Here is a 7500-nt window from a genome sequence, read left to right as displayed (position 1 = left end):
CACTGTACGATATACACCATACACTACACACAATGCACTGTACAATATACACTATACACTACACACAATACACTGTACAATATACAGTATACACTACACACTACACACAATACACTGTACACCATACACTACACACAATACACTGTATGATATACACTATACACAATACACTATAAACTCTACACTACACACAATACACTGTACAATATACACTATACACTACACACAATGCACTGTACAATATACACTATACACTACACACAATACACTGTACGATATACACTATACACTATATACTATACACTACACACAATATACTGTACGATATACACTATACACAATACACTATAAACTCAACACTACACACAATACACTGTACAATATACACTATACACTACACACTATACACTGTACGATATACACTATACACTACACACAATACACTGTACGATATACACTATACACTACACACAATACACTGTACGATATACACCATACACTACACACAATACACTGTACGATGTACACTATACACTATATAATATACACTACACACAATACACTGTACGATATACACTATACACAATACACTATAAACTATACACTACTACACAATAAACTGTACGATATACACTATACACTATAAACTGTACACTACACACAATACACTGTACGATATACACTATACACTACACACAATAAACTGTACGATATACACTATACACTATGTACTATACACTACACACAATACACTGTACTATATATACTATACACTACACACAATACACTGTACAATAAACACTATACACTACACAGAATACACTGCACGATATACACTATACACTGCACACAATAAACTGTACTATATACACTATACACTACACACAATACACTGTACAATAAACACTATAAACTATACACTACACACAATAAACTGTACGATATACACTATACACTACACACAATACACTGTACAATATACACTTTACACTATGTACTATACACTACACACAATACACTGTACGATATACACTATACACTACACACAATACACTGTACGATATACACTATACACTACACACAATACACTGCACGATATACACTATACACTATACATTATAAACTATACACTACACACAATACACTGTACGATATACACTATAAACTACACACAATACACTGCACGATAAACACTATACACTATACACTATAAACTATACACTACACACAATACACTGTACGATATACACTATACACTACACACAATACACTGTACGATATACACTATACACTACACACAATACACTGCACGATATACACTATACACAATACACTATAAACTATACACTACACACAATACACTGTATGATAGACACTATACACTACACACAATACACTGTACAATATACACTATACACAATACACTATAAACTATACACTACACACAATACACTATAAACTATACACTACACACAATACACTGTACAGTATACACTATACACAATACACTGTATGATATACACTATACACTATACACAATACACTATACACTATAAACTATACACTACACACAATAAACTCTACGATATACACTATACACTACACACTATACACTACACACAATACACTGTACAATATACACTATACACACAATAGACAGAGTCAAAACTGCAACCCTAAATCCAATCAGTTTCTCAGCAGTCCGAGAGAAACCACACAGGAAACTGTACAGAGTGTTTCACAGGTTCATTACCATCTGCTCAATTCACAAGATTTATGATAAGATAAACCACTTACACACAAAAGCACACACACGTACACACATACTCTGAGCATTAAAGAGAAACGTTTTCATATGCATAATACACACACACACACACACACACACACACACACACACACACACACACACACACACACACACTTCAGCTTTTTATTTCAGTAGTTATATATTGACATATTTTACATTGTTTGACACTGTATGTTTGTTCAGTTTCTATCAACAAGAATAATAAGAATAATAACAATAATAATATTCATAATGTTTATTATAATCATAAGAATTATAATACTAACGATAATAATAATTATAATAATAATAGTAACAATGTGACCACTAATGGGAGAAGATGAAAGAAAAAGAAGAAGAAGAAGAAGATTAATAATTGTAATAGTATTAATTTTAATAATTTGTTATTATTATTATGAAAAAATTATTAAATGCTAAGGTTAATGTTTATTTCAGGAACACTGGGAAACAATCTAAACGGGGCACCAGATTATCCCCCAAAAATACATAATAATAATAATAATAATAATAATAATAATAATATAAAGAATAAAATAATATATATATTTCACACACTGAACCAAAACGATAAAATCACATACACATCTCCACAGTACCTCTAGCAGATCTTCCACGATGGTACTGGGTCATGACCTAGTGGTTGGAGACTTCAGACACAAGAAACATAAATTTCTAGCTTGTTGTTGTAAGTGTAAATACAAAGTAAAGTACAAGTGAATATTTTGGTATTTTGATGTTCTGGAATAAGAGGATGTACACAGTGGTGATGGTGGTGGGTGTAAAGTGTCATTGAATGGATTTAATGTCATCAATCTGTGGAGAATGTGGAGAATTGTGGAGTATGTCACCTTCAGCATCTTCTGTCTGAGTCTTCTTGATCTTCTGGTGCCGTCTTGTGAGGGTTTCGGTTCTTGTATCTGAGAGTGCAGTGTTTAGTATTTAGTGTTTACGGATCACAGCTGGATGAACCTCTGGATTACTGATCACAACTATGCTGAATAATCTTTGGCAGGGTGGTTATGGTGGTAGGTGAGGGTTAGGGTGGATGGGTGGTTATGGAAGTAGGTAAGGGGTTAGGGTGGATGGGTGGTAATGGTGGTAATGGTGGTAGGTGAGGGTTAGGGTGGATGTGTGGTAATGGTGGTGGTGAGGGTTAGGGTGGATGGGTGGTTATGGTGGTAGGTAAAGGTTAGGGTGGATGGGTGGTTATGGTGGTAGGTGAGGGTTAGAATGGATGGGTGGTTATGGTGGTAGGTAAGGGGTTAGGGTGGATGGGTGGTTATGGTGGTAGGTGAGGGTTAGGGTGAATGGGTGGTTATGGTGATAGTGGGGGGTTAAGGTGGATGGGTGGTTATGGTGGTAGGTGGGGGTTATGGTGGATGCGTGGTTATGGTGGTAAGTGGGGGTTAAGGTGGATGGGTGGTTATGGTGGTAGGTGGGGGTTAGGGTGGATGGGTGGTTATGGTGGTAGGTGGGGGTTAAGGTGGATGGGTGGTTATGGTGGTAGGTGGGGGTTAGGGTGGATGTGTGGTTATGGTGGTAGGTGAGGGTTAGGGTGAATGGGTGGTTATGGTGGTAGGAGGGGGTTAAGGTGGATAAGTGGTTATGGTGGTAGGTGGGGGTTATGGTGGATGCGTGGTTATGGTGGTAAGTGGGGGTTAAGGTGGATGGGTGGTTATGGTGGTAGGTGGGGGTTAGGGTGAATGGGTGGTTATGGTGGTAGGTGAGGGTTAGGGTGGATGTGTGGTAATGGTGGTAGGTGAGGGTTAGGGTGGATGTGTGGTTATGGTGATAGGGGTTAGGGTGGATGGGTGGTTATGGTGGTAGGTGAGGGTTAGGGTGGATGTGTGGTAATGGTGGTAGGTGAGGGTTAGGGTGGATGTGTGGTTATGGTGATAGGGGTTAGGGTGGATGGGTGGTTATGGTGGTAGGTGGGTGGGTGTCAGGTGGAGATCTTTTTTTTTGGTTCTGGTTGTCCCTCAGGTTGTGATAATGTTAAAGATCTTGCAGTAATCTTTGCGCTGGTGGTTTTGTCTCCAAGGATGAGTAGGAGTTTTTGACTGCGGCTGTATTTTAGAGCTTTATAATCATATGTATTGGGGGGTCACATGTTTTTTAACTACCTCCAAAATTTTAAGAAGAGGAAATCAGCCTAATTCTGCCCTTTTAAACATACGTTTCAATTTGGTGTTTTTTCTTATTTATAAAGCCAAATTCCATGTCAGGCTTTACTGACATATAATGCAATTGGTTAAATTTGAACAGTTCGAGCAGATTAGAACTCATATATCGTTTTTAATAGATTTCTAAATGGAATAAAAAGCTCTTTTAGTTTTCTCTCTCTCTCGGCTCATTCACAGCCAAAAAAAGATTTCCTGTCTGAACTGATTTTTAATGAGGTAAGGGTAAGTTTTTGTGGTTTCTATGTTTCTTTTGAAAAAGTGCGTGTAAGTTCCTAAGATGTGGATCTTTTTTTTTTATTTTAATCTTTTTTTGGTGGTTTACTGTCAGGGCCCAGGAATGACAATAACATTGACTGGCTGCTTACAGTGATTTCATAACATCTAGCATTTTCCCTCTACAACACTCTCAAATGTTTTTACATACTATATAAATCATAGTGCCAGATCAAATCTATTTCTCTCTCTGTCTTTCTCTCCTTCTATCACTTTTTCTCTTTTCTTATTAAATTTGCACTCTTTCAGTCTCTCTCTCACTCACCCACTCTCTCACAATTTTTCTTTCTCTAGTACTTTCTCTCTCTTAGGGCTGTCAATCGATCAAATATTAAATCGCGATAAATCGCATTTTAGTGCAGGGCGGATTTTAGTGCAGATTTTTAGTGATGAAAATTATTTTTGTTGTTTTTTTTTTATATCTGATTAAACAAAGGACATCGTGGAACAATGTGTGTGTTAAAGGTTTAAATGTAGTTTATTTTATATTTATTTATTCATATATTCAATAAAAAACGGTCAAACAGAAATTAAATTTAAAATTAAAATAAGTTAAAATGAATTTTTAATAATTATTATTGTCTTTGTTTTGACAGTCCTACTCTCTCTTTTATCACTTTTTCATTCTCAATTAAATTCTTTATCATTTTTTCTTTATCTATTTAATCAGTCTCTCTCTCTCTCTCTCTCTCTCTCTCTCTCTCTCTCTCTCTCTCTCTCTCTCTCTCTCTCTCTCTCTCTCTGTTCTTTCTTTTATTATTTTTTTCTTACTTACTATTTATCTTTTCACTCTCACCATTACATTTCAATAATCCCTTTATCTCTTTCTTGTCCTGTTTCTCTTTGTTCTACTGTGTGTGTGTGTGTGTGTGTGTGTGTGTGTGTGTGTGTGTGTGTGTGTGTGTGTGTGTGTGTGTGTGTGTGTTCTACACACGCGTGCATACTTACAGAGGCGTGGACCCTATATAACAGACTGTATACTCGTCTCCTAGGCAACAGCGTGGTGTGTTTTAGTCGCCTGGCGGGTGTGAGCGAGTGTTTGGCATGCTTACAGGAATGCGGGAGGAGACACACACACACACACACACACACACACACACACACACACACACACACACACACACACACACACACACACTGTATTAACACTTCTACACAAACATACAAAGTATGAACTCACACTAGGTCAGACTCATACACACACACACACACACACACACACACACACACACACACACACACACACACACACACACACACTCAATACACACATGCACATACATACACACACATATACACACATGTAAACACACACACACACACACACACACACACACACACACACACACACACACACACACACACACACACACACACACATTCACACTCAGCAGTACAGGCATTCATTATCTGTCCCTGGGAATCATCTGTTCCGCTTGACTGTGTGTGTGTGTGTGTGTGTGTGTGTGTGTGTGTGTGTGTGTGTGTGTGTGTGTGTTGGCAGGAAACATTAGATAAGCAGTAGTTGTGGCAACGTGCAAACACACAGGGCCGAGCAGCTGGATTAGATATTTGTCGTGTGTAGATCAGACAGCCGTGTGCCATCCTGCTTTGTATGAAGCTCCACTTCTGCTCCACACCTGGACTTCAAAACATCTCCACGTCTCCACACTCCTACAAACATCTCCTCCACAGGTTTCCACACAGAACTATCAGGAACTGGGAGCTGAAGAACCTTCAACTATACAATGAACCATGGAAGAACTCTTTCACCAGGCACATGTTTAGGTTCTGGGAATTAAGAGTAATTTGGGGACATTTTCAGGTTCTTTTGGTGTCAAGAACTTCAAGTGATGGCTCTTAAAAAAAAATCTAGAATCTGTCAGAAGTTTAGCTGCAGGCAATTGCACATGATAGGATCGAAAGTATTCAGACACCTGTCTTTTCCACCCAGATGTGGTTCTTGCCAAAAATCAGACATATAGAACATCTTTGGATTTTCCCTTCACTTGAGCGAGGAGACCCAAACCTGTACCAGTATGACAATGCTTTACATGGGCTGGAAGATCTCCTGCTATAGAGCTCCTGAACACCTTTGGGATGAATGTGAATGCTGACTGCAGCCCACCTCCATCAGCACCTGACTTTACTATCACCATTAAGGCTGAATGAAATCTCACATAAATCTCCACAAGATTTATAGCAAGATCCACAGTCTTATTCTATAAAAACATCTCCAGATCGACAGTCTTATTCTAAAAAACATCTCCAGATCTACAGTTTTATTCTATAAAAACATCTCCAGATCGACAGTCTTATTCTATAAAACATCTCCAGATCTACAGTCTTATTCTATAAAAACATCTCCAGATCGACAGTCTTATTCTAAAAAACATCTCCAGATCTACAGTTTTATTCTATAAAAACATCTCCAGATCGACAGTCTTATTCTATAAAAACATCTCCAGATCGACAGTCTTATTCTAAAAAACATCTCCAGATCTACAGTTTTATTCTATAAAAACATCTCCAGATCGACAGTCTTATTCTATAAAACATCTCCAGATCTACAGTCTTATTCTATAAAAACATCTCCAGATCGACAGTCTTATTCTAAAAAACATCTCCAGATCTACAGTTTTATTCTATAAAAACATCTCCAGATCTACAGTCTTATTCTAAAAAACATCTCCAGATCGACAGTCTTATTGTATAGAAACATCTGTAGAAGATCTACAGTCTTATTCTATAAAAACATCTCCAGATCGACAGTCTTATTCTAAAAAACATCTCCAGATCTACAGTTTTATTCTATAAAAACATCTCCAGATCGACAGTCTTATTCTATAAAACATCTCCAGATCTACAGTTTTATTCTATAAAACATCTCCAGATCTACAGTCTTATTCTATAGAAACATCTCCAGATCTACAGTCTTATCCTATAGAAACATCTCCAGATCTACAGTCTTATTCTAAAAAACATCTCCAGATCGACAGTCTTATTGTATAGAAACATCTGTAGAAGATCTACAGTCTTATTCTATAGAAACATCTCCAGATCTACAGTCTTATTCTATAAAAACATCTCCAGATCTTCAGTCTTATTCTATAGAAACATCTCCAGATCTACAGTCTTATTCTATAGAAACATCTCCAGATCTACAGTCTTATTCTATAGAAACATCTCCAGATCGACAGTCTTATTCTATAAAAACATCTCCAGATCGACAGT

The 7500-nt window shown here is 37.3% G+C and overlaps 1 protein-coding gene and 1 long non-coding RNA gene across 3 annotated transcripts in view; both read left to right on the top strand.

The window, feature by feature from the left end:
* The window catches only part of peli1a (pellino E3 ubiquitin protein ligase 1a), a 16474-nt gene that overhangs the window by 2529 nt on the left and 6445 nt on the right, over positions 1-7500 (top strand). The gene's annotated exons all lie outside the window — the stretch shown is intronic.
* LOC310715487 lies at positions 2961-4612 on the top strand. The gene is made up of 3 exons (XR_014530339.1): positions 2961-3130; positions 3246-3382; positions 3498-4612. It is a non-coding gene; the product is annotated as an uncharacterized lncRNA (long non-coding RNA).

The sequence above is a fragment of the Silurus aristotelis genome, assembly GCF_946808225.1.
Source record: "Silurus aristotelis genome assembly, chromosome: 20".
Taxonomy (NCBI): Eukaryota; Metazoa; Chordata; class Actinopteri; order Siluriformes; family Siluridae; genus Silurus; species Silurus aristotelis.
The sequence above is the reverse complement of the archived record's forward strand: the minus strand, read 5'-3'. Positions and strand labels throughout refer to the sequence as shown.